Genomic DNA, 14,316 nt, shown 5'->3' with positions numbered 1-14,316 from the left:
TCAGCGTCCGACTCCGCTGGAAGAGCTGCAGCGGCTGGGCTGGCGCACGGCCCAGCGGCGTCCTCTCCCCCAGTGTCAGGGATGGCCTGGGATGGCTTCTGCTCAGGCTCTTCGGGTGGATGGCCCGGTGTCTCTTCCGCTGGTTTTGGGTCAGCAGTGGGACGAGGACCTTTCTCCTCATTCCCATCCATTTCGTCCTTGCCCTTGGTGAGTGTCTCTCTGCCAACGTCTTCCTCTTGGTCAAGGGCTTCATGTATAGCTGGTGGGGAGTGAGTCTCTATGACCACAGTAGATGGGTCGATTTGCGTGGCGATGTCGCCTTCATCGTCCATGGTCTCCTGCTGTGGAAACCCTTCCCCAGACGCACGCTACTTCTTCCTCTTGGCGGGTTTCTTCCTCGCCGCCCGCGCGTCACTCGGCATGGCGTCCGGGAAGGCGAAAACCGCGTCGTCAGTGTCTGGCAGCTGTTCTGCTTCCTCCCCTGGTGTGGGGGGTTTCACCGCTTCTTCCTGTTCGAGGTCTGGGAGGGGTTCCTCCTCTGAATCTGACCCTTGAGATCCGGGTCCTTCTGTATTTTTCCTCTTGTGATTTGTCACATGAGGCGGCGAAGTTGGGGCCACGACCTCAGGTGTAAGAGGCTGCGTGGCTGGCGGGTCCGGTGTGGGCTGTTGGGGGCCTTGTTGCAATGAGGGCTCTTGCTGCTTTGCCCCTTTGCTCTGCCTCCCTCCTCCCCGCTCTTTTCTCCGACCCTCGCCTTCGTCGGTTTAGGGCAATCCCTTCGGAAGTGTCCCTCTTCTTTGCAGAGATTGCATCTGATGCAATCCTTGGCATAAAACAGTCTATTGGCAATGCCTGCATAGACAATGACAAAAAAGCCCTCTTCCTGCTGTCCGGGAGTCAGCAGGACGTGCACCTGCCTCTTGAAAGATAAAATGTGATTCAGAGCAGGGTTTCTGCATCCCAGTAACAGGGCTCGCACTGGCACCACGACGGTGCCCAGCTTGGACACGTGCTCCAACACGTGCTCCAACACGTGCTCCAACACGTGCTCCAACACGGCCTCGTCGGGGACGTAGGGCGGCACGTTCGAAACGACTATTCGCGCCGCCACCGAAGCGACGGGTTCCAGCCGGACGTGGAGTCCCGCCACGGTCACCCCCTTCTCGACGGCCGCATCGGCCACCTTTTTCGTCATCAGGAAGAAGACGGCTTTCCCGCTGACCTTCGAGGCGTGGGCGACGGTGGCTGGTGGGACGATTGCGGCCGGGGCCTCGACGTACGCCTCGATCGTGACAGAGCTCGAGGCGTAGGAGCGGATTCCGTTCTCGCGCAGCGGCAGTGGTCGCTGCGCTTGGGGGGGTTGGCCTTGGAGCAGAGGCCCTAGTGGGGGGCCTCGTGACTCCAGGCAGATTGGCAGCTGCGACCTTTGCGTAGGTGGCCATTCTGTTCCTCGTACCTTCAAATTCTGCCTGACTGTGGTGTTGCGCTTCTATACAGAGCTCCCCTTGAGAGAATGTAAACTGAGGATGAATAAAGAATCCTCTTGATTTAAATCTTTCGTGACTGCAGTAATTCATATTCTTAGCTCTTTCGGCAAAGTCACGTTGAAGGGAAACAATAAAATAATAAAATATATATAAAACAATAAAAATTCTCACGACGTTTCGACCATAACACAAACGGTCGTCATCAGGTGTGTCGGTCTGCATTAATTTATTTATTTTTTACGGTGTATTTATTTATAAAAAAAAACGTCATCGCCACGCGCAGCGATTTGGCAGTTTATTTAGAAGGACGAGTCCATCTATGTTCTGAAAAGAGGAGGGGGGAGACGAAAAAAATAATGTATGCTGTCTGAAAGCCACTTAGTAACCATTGTAAAGATTTGATTAACCATTTCAGGTCTTAATTGATTGTTCACGCTTACAGTCCGGGGTTATGTGTATATCTCATAACACCAGATGGGGTTATGTGTTTCCTCTCTCTCGTAAATTTAGCTCTTCTGTACCTGATGATGGCTGCTTGTGTTGCAACCGAAACGTCGTACGCTATTATCTTATTTTATTATTTCTTATTTATACGTGACTTTACCGAAAAAAACAAAGAGATTCCTGCAGTCACGAAAGCTTCGAAGCAACTCGGTATGTTTATTTCTAACTACAGCAACTCCCTTACGCCCCCTATCTAGGGAGGTACGGCCTCCAGGCTATCGTGACCTAAACACTGCCCCCTGCTGGCTCCCAGCCCTCCGGCTATCCGTGTCCTAGGGGAGGCTACCTGACCCGACCCAGCCAAGGTACGGGTCTCGACCACTGGTCCAAGCTCGACCCGGCCCTTACAAGGGCAGCGGGCTCGAGGTCCCAGGGTCAGGCTTTTACACCTCTCCAGCGTGTCAGCCTCTGACCACGCCCCCCTTCCAGGAGGCGGGGGGAGGGGCCGCGGGGTATCCTAGAACACCCCGTAGCCCCCTCCCTCCCGGGCTGGGGATCGTAACGACTTCCCTGCCAGCTCGAGGTACCGCCCCTGATGGGCACTGTCCGCCATTGTGGGCAAGTGCAGCCCATCTACGGCGCTACACATGCGCGTACGCGATCCGACGCTACATTTGTAAAAATGCACTTCCAGTCTCCTGAAAATGGACCCTAAAAGCCGGAACATTGGTTTAAGCCATGGACAACCCGAAGCACTGGTGGGCCAGATCGTCCCTGGCATCGCAGAACGTGCAAGTGTCTGGGTGCCCCTGGGGAGATTCGTCTGAGCCACATGGCTAAGGGCACCTTCCTGTGCACTTACCTCCACTGGAGGTCACCGCAACGTTTGGCTACAGGAGGTTTGTACATCTGTTGCCACTGGGGGGGGGGGGGCAGTCTCAATTCGGGGAGATAAATGATCTCTCCATTTTGCATCTTGTAGGTTCACCACGTCCTGAATATTCAGCACCCTCCACGCAGCAGGTGTAGAACACTTTCTTTGGGGCACTCTTCAGGGACACGTCCCAGCAGCCTCCGAGCTTAAGTGGCTTCCCAGAGTCATTGTGCCCGGTCCATTCACGAGGATGCTGACTGTCCCCAACCTTACTGAGGTGAAGCATATAGCCAGAGTCCTCTCTCCTCTGATCCCTTTGAATAGGCCATTGCAGAACAATGCCTCGTTCAAGAAATGTTTGAGGCCATAGTTCGTGTGCGCTCTGCTCCACTCAAAGCTCCGCCACACATCCAAAAGGCTCTGGTAATAACCTGGCAGCCTCGTGTAGTCGACCAGGCCCAGGTCTGACAGAGCTCCTTTCCGTACCCCAGGCGTCCTCCGAGGTTTCTCAGCAGGCTGAGGGTCAGCGACTTCCAGGGTAGCTCCTGTTCGTACAGCAGCTGCCTCATGCCCAGAAGCTTGAAGCTCATCATCTTGGCCACCCTCATCCACTGGCAGGCAGAGAACCCCTGGTATCAGCCAGTGCTTCCCGTGCCATACAAAGTGCGCGAGTGACCAGTTTACTCTCGTGAGTAGCCAGCCCGAATGTGGGAGGGCTTTGGTCTTGTGCCACAACACAAATGCTGCCAGGTGAATAGCGATGAGCACTCGGCCCCAAAAGGACATCTGTGGAGCGAGGCATGCCCATGCCAGCAATTTACCCTCAATTATGTTGGTCAGCTTGGTCCAAGGTATTTGATACCGTCAACTTATTAACTGACTTCCCTTGGGAGGAGCACAGATCGAGAGAGCAAGAGAGAGCAAGAACGGGAGAGAGAGAGATAGGGAGAGAAAGAGCAACAAGAGAGAGCAGAGAAAGCGCATGATAGTGTCCGTGACCCAGAGTCTGCCCCACGCAAAGACGGGGGTGGCCTTGATTGGATAGAACCAGTGACGTCATGAGCATGGGCGCACCAGAGGGGGGTACCTTGCCCCCCACCCGGTGGCCACAATTACGAATTGGTGGGGGGCAATGACAACCACCAATGAGATTTGTTGTCAACACTTTAGTATCGGTTGTAATAAAGTTTTATTTTTTTCTTAACGCCAGTAACGAGTAAAATAACGTGGGATGTAGAACTCCATTTTTATCGGGATATTAATTTCATTTTGGATATGAATCGAATATAGTGCAAAGAGATAATACTACTAACTACAGAGCTGTTAATGGCCGCATTTTATGCGAAAACGGGAGCACACCACCCGACAGCATTAAATGTTCGAGACCGTGAGCTATAACGACGACGATGGGACTCAAGCTACTACACCACTGATAATGTAGCTACTACACAAAAGATAATGTAGCAATTACGCCACTGATAATGTAGTTACAACGCCACTGAAAATGTAGTTACTATGCCATTGGTAATGTAGTTACAACGCCACTGATAATGTAGTTACTATGCCACTGATAATGTATGTAACTACACGACTGATAATGTAGCTACTACACCACTGATAAAGTAGTTACTACACCACTGATAATGTTGTTACTACGTCACTGATAATGTAGTTACTACGCCACTGATAATGTAGTTACTACGCCACTGATAATGTAGTTACTACGCCACTGATAATGTAGTTACTACGCCACTGATAATGTAGTTACTACACCACTGATAATGTAGTTACTACACCCATCATAATGTACTTACTACGCCACTGATAATGAACTTACTACGCCACTGAAAATGTAGTTACTATGCCACTGATAATGTAGTTACTACGCCACTGATAATGTAGTTACTATGCCACTGAAAATGTATGTCACTACGCGACTGATAATGTAGCTACTACACCACTTATGATATAGTTACTACGCCACTGATAATGTAGTCACTACGTCACTGACAATGTCGTCACTACGCCACTGCGAATGTAGCTACAACGCCACTGCTAATACAGCTACGACGCAACTGATAATGTAGTTACTATGCCACTGATAATGTAGTTCTACGTCACTGATAATGTAGTTACTATGCCACTGATAATGTAGTTACTATGCCACTGATCATGTATGTTACTACACGACTGATGATGTAGCTACTACACCACTGACAGTTACTACACCACTGATAAAGTATTTAAAACACCAATGATAATGTTGTTACTACGCCACTGATAATGTAGTTACTATGCCACTGATCATGTATGTTACTACACGACTGATAATGTAGCTACTACACCACTGACAGTTACTACACCACTGATAATGTTGTTACTACGTCACTGATAATGTAGTTACTACGCCACTGATAATATAGTTACTACGCCACTGATAATGTAGTTACTACGCCACTGATAATGTAGTTACTACACCACTGATAATGTAGTTACTACACCACTGATAATGTACTTACTACGCCACTGATAATGTAGTTACTACGCCACTGATAATGTAGTTACTATGCCACTGATAATGTAGTTACTACGCCACTGATAATGTAGTTACTATGCCACTGATAATGTATGTTACTACGCGACTGATAATGTAGCTACTACACCATTTATGATATAGTTACTACGCCACTGATAATGTAGTTACTACGTCACTGACAATGTCGTCACTACGCCACTGCTAATATAGCTACGACGCAACTGATAATGTAGTTAATATGCCACGGATAATGTAGTTCTACGCCACTGATAATGTAGTTACTATGCCACTGATAATGTAGCTACTACACCACTGATAAAGTAGTTAAAACACCACTGATAATGTTGTTACTACGCCACTGATAATGTAGTTACTACACCACTGATAAAGTAGTTAAAACACCACTGATAATGTATGTTACTACGCCACTGATAATGTAGCTACTACACCACTGATAAAGTAGTTAAAACACCACTGATAATGTTACTACGCCACTGATAATGTAGTTACTAAGCCACTGATAATGTAGTTACTACGCCACTGATAATGTAGTTACTACACCACTGATAATGTAGTTACTACGCCACTGATAATGTAGTTACTACACTACTGATAATGTAGCTACTACACCACTGATGATATAGTTACTACGCCACTGATAATGTAGTTACTACACTATTGATAATGTAGCTACTACACCACTGATGATATAGTTACTACAGCACTTATGATATAGTTGCTACGCCACTGATAATGGCGTAGTAACTATATCAGCTGACTGCGAGCTGGGCTGAATTGGCCCCCTCCCCCCGTACTGACCCACCTTTCCAGCTGCACGATGGGGGTTGGGGAAGATGGCTGCCTCGGAGACTTTGCCGGAGCAATCGTTTTCAGCTGCATCCTGCAGGCGTCCCACGGACGCTGAGGGCGGCTGGTATTCTCTCCCACTCCAGAAGAACTCTGATCCAATTTTCCCTCGTCATCCTGAGCATCCAATCGAATCCTCTTTACGGCCGTTTTGAGCGCTCTGGCCGTTGGGGGGGGGGGAGGGGTCGCTTCATCCCCCCCCTTCCCATTGTCTCTGCGCTTGCGTTCCTCGCCGTTGACTCACTGATAATCCCCTCGCTCCCTCCAACTTAAGTCAACTCTTATCTGCCTAGGGGTTTTCCCCTCCCACCCCACTGTTTACCCTGCCGCTGGGTACTGGATGAGAGGTCCCACCCCCCCGTGTCGTGTATGCTTCATCGCGGCCGGCCTGTAAATCTCTATGCCCCCTTCTTGGGGGACCACCATGTAATCCGGTCTGGGGGGCTCAGCCAATTTCCTGGACCGGGGAAACCGTGGAACGTGTCTGCTAGTGGGGGTCCTCGGGTGAAAACCTATCGTACCAGGTGATCCCTCCTCGAGACCCTACGGGGGTGCATTTGAGTGTTTAGTGGGGCGTGCGTGCATTCGTGGGGGGGGGGGGTGCGAGGAGAGGGTAGCGCCGGCCGAGTTGCTCCGCTGCGATGGCACCACATAGCCCCCCGAGGTGTCCGTCCCTGTCCCGGGTTGACTGGAGCACCTTGCTTGGGCCGTCCCCAGAAGGTAGCGCCGCGGAGTCCGTGAGACTCGCTCGGCCCTTGTTGCTGGTCTCGGGGGTGGCGGCTCCGTTCTTTGGGGCTCCCGTCGCAGCCTCCTTCTCCATTCCAGAGGCTCCTTTTGTCCCTCGGCATCTGCGGGCTGGGGAACAAACTCAGGGGTAGAGGGGTTTAGGGGCCGCCGTCCCCGCCGCCTCCTGGCCGGGCCGGGCCTCCCGGGGGTTGGGGTCCCTCGGGGCCCATGTACTGGACGAAACCCCCCAGTGTGGGGGGCGCGGGAATCCCGGGGTTTCGGGGTACTCGACTGGCGGGGGTCTCTCCTGCCGGGGCTGCCCTCCATGGTTTTAATCAGCGGACGTTGACCACCGTCTCTCGGCCCCTCTCCCCGCCCTGGATCAGCACCGTCCAGGGGGAGATCTGCCGCACCACGGTCCAGGGTCCACGCCAGTACGTGGTCAGTTTCCCCACCTGTCCAGCCCCTACACGCGGGGTGTGCAGCCATACCTTAGAGCCCGCCGAGTAGAATGGGGTCTGTCCCATAGATGTGTGTACCGTGGTGGCGTAGGCGAACAAGGCATAGAGGAGGTATTTGTCCCAATCCTGTTGATTGGCGACCGCCATACGTTTGAGCTTCCCAGCTAGGATCTGGTTCATACGCTCCACCATCCCATTTGCCTCAGGGTGATACGCCGAACTCCTGGCACAGCGCCTGCAATAGCTCCGCCTCGAACTCACTACCCTGGTCAGTAATGACTCGTTCGGGGATTCCATGTTTAAGCACGTAGTGTTCCATGAATGCCCGGGCGACCACAAGGGCCGTTTTATCTGGGATGGCCACCGCCACGGGGTAGCGCGTGAAATACTCCACCGCCACGAGCATGTACCGGTTGCCTCGGTGGGATCGTGGGAATGGTCCCTCTAGGTCGATCCCAACCAGCTGGTTCGTCCGACTGACGCGGAACGGTCTCAGGGGTACCTGCTACCACGCCAGTTTCTGCCCACACTGCTGACAGGCCCGGCAGCCCTGTACCCAGGCAGCCACATCTTGCACCAATTTAGGCCAGAGATACTGGCGACGCAGGGTCTCCCAAGTGCGCCGTTCCCCATCATGGCCCCCGAGCGGGTGGTCGTGCACCAGCCGTAGCAGCTGGGGCCGCACCTGGGTGGGAACACAGATGCACCCTGGCTGCCCAGCTTCGGTTAGTTCCTGCACCACTCCATTCTCTACACACAACCGGACTTACAAACCACTCCAGGGTCCCGGTAGGGCGACCTTTTTCTCCCGCAGGGCCGCCTCCACCGCCGCCAGGTCCGGATCCCGCTGCTGGGTCTGTCTCAGCTGCGTGTCATCGAGGCCTGGGAATGCACAGCCGACGTCCTCTGGGATCCGACCGGGCGGGGTTGAGCGGCCCGTCGGGCCCTGGGGTGTGGGCTCCATGACCGCCGGGTGGTCCACTGGGTCCCAGGCTCCTTCTGCAGGGGTCTTTGTGGCACATACTGAGGGGCCATTGCCTGTCGGCAGCGTCCCTCCGTGAAGCACGGGCAGGCCTCCTCCGCCCTCGTCTCGGCGCACACGCGGCGGGCCGCCTTGACAAGGCGTCCGCATTTGCGTGCGTCCGCCCGGCCCAGTACTCGATCTGCAGGTTGTATTCCTGCAGCTGCGCCAGCCATCGGGCCATCTGCCCCCGCGGTTCCTTGAATGTGAGGAGGAACTGCAGAGGATAATGGTCAGTGCGCACGCGACATTTCCTGCCGTACAAATACAGCCGGAACTGCTTACACGCGAAAATTACGGCATACAGTTCCTGACGGGTCATGCAGTAATTCAGCTCGGCCCCGCTCAGAGTCCGGCTGGCGTATGCGATGACCCGCTCCGTCCCATCCTGCACCTGTGACAACACCACGCCCAGCCCACTGCTGCAGGCATTGGTGTCCAAAATAAAATCAGTGGTAAAATCGGGGAAAGCCAGGGTGGGGGTGTGGGTGAAGTGGTCTTGGAGGGTGGCGAAGGCCATCTGGCAGGCCCCCGTCCACTGATAGGGGTTCTTAGGGGATGTGAGTTGGGTGAGGGGGCGTGCAATCTCGCTGAATCCCTTCACAAATCGAAGATAATAAGTGGCTAGCCCCAAAAATGACCTGATCTCTATCAGGTTCCTTGGCCATGGCCATTCCACTACAGCGCGTAGCTTTTCCGGATCGGTGCGCACCCCTGCCTCGCTGACGCGGTGTCCGAGGTACCCCGCCTCGCGCTGCGCAAGGTAACACTTACGCGGCTTGAGCTTGAGATGGGCTGCTCGCAGTCGCTGGAACACCTCTCGCAGCCTGGACCAGTGCTCAGACAGAGATCTACGAACAGTATCACGTCATCCAGGTAAATTAGGCACTGTTCCCACTGCAAGCCCCGCATCACCAACTCCATCAACCGCTGGAATGTCGCAGGCACGTTAGTGAGTCCGAACGGGAGTACTCGGAACTTGAACAGTCCCATCGGGGTGGTAAACGCGGTCTTTGGCCGATCCTCCTCCACCATCTCCACCTGCCAGTACCCGGACGCTAGATCGAGGGTGGAAAAATACCGCGTCCCTGCGAGGCTGTCAAAGGTGTCATCGATGCGGGGGATGGGGAAGGCGACGCCGAGGGTAACTGCATTTAACTTTTGATAATCAACGCAAAACCGGGTCACTAGTACAACCGGGGCAGACCAGGGGCTCGCCGAGGGCTGGATTATGTTATCACGGAGCATATCCACGACTGCCTCTTTGATCTGGGCCCGTTCAGGTGTGCCCACTCGGTATGTGGGGAGTTTGATGGGTCGGGCTGCACTGGTGTCAATTTGGTGCTTAACAAGGTCTGTCCGGCCCACATCTGAATCGTGCTCACTGAACACGTCGGCATACTCCCGCAATAACCCGCACAGCTGATCGGCCTACCCCTTAGGTAAATCTGCCCAAGGCACATCTAACGCATTACGCAAGGGGACGACCTCGGCTCGGGGAGTCGGGCCGACTCGCCAGGCCAGGTCTTGGTTGTCCTCAGGGCGGCCAGGGTCCTCCGCCCAGAGTGCAAACACCGAGTCGTTAGAGTAGCGCGCGTGCAGGGGGTGTATGGTGGCTACCGTGGTGCGTCATCGTAGCATTGCCGGGGTACTGTGTGGGTTAAATACCCACATAAACAGTCGGCCCCCATCTGCGTTTACCAGCGTAGCTGACCCCACAACTCCGTACCGCGCCGCTAACTCCGGGTGAGGAGTTAGCATTACCTCGCCCGATGGTCAGTGTGTGGGGTCGGTGGAGGGGATTGCCACTGGCACCAGCATCTCGGCGAGCGGCCCGATGGTGACGGCCGACACCAGGGTAGCGGCCACGGGTGTGAAGCGAGGGCGATTCGGCTCGACTCCCAGGAACGGAATCCACTCCCCGCTGCCCTCCTCAGTGGCGCATCGCTGTCAGGGCTGCACGTTGAGCCCCAGCTTTTCCAGGAGGTCTGTACCTGCGATACACTCATGGCACAACACACCTGACGTCCGAGACAGACTTCCAGGTTGACCCTCCCCAGAAGTCCCATCCCGGCTCCACTCGCTGTGTGCAGCGCACGATCCAGGGCCTGCAGGCGGCCCACGTCAACCTCGAGCACGCTGCAGTGTGTGGCGCTCACTAGTGAGGCCACCGCCCCCGTGTCCAGCAGAATTCGGATGCGCCGCCCGTTCCCCTGTCCTTCCACCAGCGACGTGGCCCCTGTGATTCCCACCACCAGCTTCCACAGCCAGTCGCCCGTCCTCACCACATCCTTGAGTGTTGTTGCCGGAATCTGTGTGGAGGTCACTCGCTCGCCATTATTATTATCGTCTTTTTGTGTTGGGACCATGTCGATTGCACCTCTAGTTGGTCCACTCCCTCGGGGTCGTTGGAGTTTTAACCCTGGCGTGTGTCTTGCGCAGGCGATCTGAGGACAGTCTCTCACGAGATGCCCTCGACGGTCGCACAGGTAACACGCTCGGGGAAGGGTGGCGGCCCCATAGGAGCCCCCCGCCCGCTCCCTATTTCCCCTCTAGTACGTCGCTGCCCAGACTCTGCCTCTAGTCGGGCCACCCTCCCAGTTAGCCCTCCTACCTCGGCCTGGACCGTCGCCACCGTAGTCTGCAGTTTGGTGATATGGTCGCGCACTTGGGTCACCTGGCCGGCTATATCTCCCATACCGGTCTGTAGCCCTGCTACCCATCCCGGGGTTGTCTCGTGGGATCCCGGAGGCTCCCTTGCCCGACCCCTTACCGTACTGGCGAGCTCCTCCTCCTCTTCCTCCTCTGGGAGCAGGCTCACGATGGCGCGCTCTCGTCCCAGCCCTCGGCGCTGCGCGCGTTCGCTGGAAATTCTCTCACATTTACGTGCGCGCTCGACAAGGGTGTTAAAGGGGAGACGTGCACAGCTCACATCGGGCTGCCAACACGAGGTGCGAGCCGAGTACCGCTGGATCTTCTCGACGTCGAGGTCCTCACTCACCTCAGTTGTGTACCTCGGGCATGCGATTTTTGTTAGCGCGCACATCCTCGGCATAGTCACGCAAGTCCTCGCCGGGTTGGCGGCGGCGCGCCTCTAAGGCTGCTTTTGCCTCCTCCTCATCACGTGCCCCGAAGCGCAGGTCAAGTCCGCGCATCAACTCCTCTAACTGGGTTTGCGCCCTTGCGGGTAGGGCCTCCACAAAGTCAGCTTGCCCGCCCATCCAGGTTCACAGTAAGTTGGCGTAACGCCTGCGCGTCCGTCCAGCCATTAATATCTTTAGCCCCTATGATGTTGCGGGCAAACGCTTTCCATGAAGGGGTCCCCTGGCCGGTGAACACATACCTTATTTTTGCATGAGGTACTACGCATCTCTCCCGTGGGGATGTGGGGGTTCAACACCAATTTGTGGGGGCTAATGCCCCCCTCCCCACTCCCCATTAGGTGGGGGCTGATCTCCCCCTCCATCAACACGAGCAGGGGGGGCGCCACGTCTACTTGGTGGGGGGCTGATGCCCCCCTCCCTTCACTCCCCATTAGGTGGGGGCCGATGCCCTCCCCCCCACCCGCCATTGGGGAGGGTCAATCACCTCCTCCCTCAAATTGCACGTCCTAGCTGCGTGGATTACGTAACTGTTTGACTCGCCGCTGTGTGGGGTTTAGTTAATAATTTCCTCTAAGCCGTCAAGAAGGCGACCGCTCGGAATCAATTAATGAATCTCTGCGCGCTATGCTCGCAGAGCGGCCAAGCGTCCCTCTATTTAATTATTTATTTGTATGTGCGCGTGTCGTACATATACTGATTAAAGTCACCCACACAACGTCGTGTGCCGATCACTGTCCCACCGCTCTTCACACGCACACATCCACCACGCGTCAAACATCAGTCTGTGCTAAGGGTTTATTCCCGGAGCAAATAGGGGACCCCTGTTTATGGGCCCCTCCAGCCAGCACCCTTCGGACAGCGCCTAACCTCCTATTACCTCGCCGTCGCGAAGTGCGTCTATTCTCCAAGCTCGAGCTGACTGCGAGCTGGGCTGAATTGGCCCTCTCCCGCCGTACTGACCCACCTTTCCAGCTGCGCTATGGGGGTTGGGGAAGATGCCCACCTCGGAGACTTTGCCAGGGCAATCGTTTTCAGCTGCACCCTGCAGGCGTCCCACGGACGCTGAGGGCGGCTGGTATTCTCTCCCACTCCAGAAGAACTCTGGCCCAATTTTCCCTTCTGCCCCCCTTATGTTCCCAAAGCCCGTTAATCCCCGGGTCATATGACGTCATCCTGAGCATCCAATCGAATCCTGTTTGCGGCCCTTTTGAGCGCTCTGGCCGTTGGGGGGGGGGGGGGTCGCGTCATCCCCCCCCACTTCCCATTGTCTCTGTGCCTGCGTTCCTCGCCGTTGACTCATCGATAATCCCCTCGCTCCCTCCAACTTAAGTCAACTCTTATCTGCCTAGGGGTTTTTCCCTCCCACCCCACTGTTTACCCTGCAGCTGGGTACTGGCTGAGAAGTCCCACCCCCTCCCCCCCCGTGTTGTGTATGCTTCATCGTGGCCGGCCTGAAAAGCTCTATGCCCCCTTCTTGGGGGACCACCATGTAATCCGGTCTGAGGGGCTCAGCCAATTACCTGGTCCGGGGAAACCGTGAAACGTCCCTGCTAGTGGGGGTCCTTGGGTGAAAACCCATCGTACCAGGTGATCCCTCCTCGAGACCCTACGGGGGTGCATGTGAGTGTGTAGTGGGGCGTGCGTGCGTTCGTGGGGGGGGGTGGGGGGGGTGCGAGTAGAGGGTATCACCGGCCGAGCTGCTCCGCTGCGGTGGCACAACATAGTCACCACACCACTGATAATATAGTTTCTACGCCACTGATAATGTAGTCACTACACGACCGATAATGTAGTTACTACGCCACTGAAAATGTAGTTACTACACAACTGATAATGTAGTTACTACACCACTGATAATGTACTTACTAAGCCACTGATAATGTAGCTTCTACGCCACTGATAATGTAGTTCGAAACCACTAATAATGTAGTTACTACACAACTGATAATGTAGACATAACACCACTGATAATGTAGTTACTACGCCACTGATAATGTAGTCACTACACCACTGATAATGTAGTTACTACGCCACTGATAATGTAGCTACTACTCCACTGATAATGTAGTTAATACGTCACTGATCATGTAACTTATACGCCACTGATAATGTAGTTACTACGCTGCTGATAATGTAGTCACTACACCACTGACAATGTAGCTACTACACCACTGATAATGTAATTACTACGCCGCTGATAATGTAGCTACTACGCCACTGATAATGTAGTCACTACGACACTGATACAGTAGTTACTACGTCAAAGATAATGTAGTTACTATGCCACTGATAATGTAGTTACTACGCCACTGATAATGCAGTTACTACACCAATGATAATGTAGTTACTACGCCACTGATAATGTAGTTACTACACCACTGACAATGTAGTTACTACACCACTGATAATGTACTTACTAAACCACTGTTAATGTAGCTACTACGCCACTGATAATGTAGTTCGACACCACTAATAATGTAGTTACTACAAAACTGATAATGTAGACACTACACCACTGATAATGTAGTTACTACGCCAATGATAATGGATTCACTACACCACTGATAATGTAATTACTACGCCAGTGATAATGTAGCTACTACGCCACTGATAATGTAGTTAATACGTCACTGATCATGTAACTTATACGCCACTGATAATGTAGCTACTACGCCACTGATAATGTAGTCACTACGACACTGATAAAGTACTTACTACGTCAAAGATAATGTAGTTACTATGCCACTGATAATGTAGTTACTACGCCACTGATAATGTAGTTACTACACCACTGAT

This window comes from Petromyzon marinus, chromosome 53 (genome assembly GCF_048934315.1).
Source record: "Petromyzon marinus isolate PM22_M1 ecotype Great Lakes invasive population chromosome 53, UKy_Petmar_22M1.pri1.0, whole genome shotgun sequence".
Lineage (NCBI taxonomy): Eukaryota > Metazoa > Chordata > Hyperoartia > Petromyzontiformes > Petromyzontidae > Petromyzon > Petromyzon marinus.
This window is presented reverse-complemented; position numbering follows the sequence as displayed.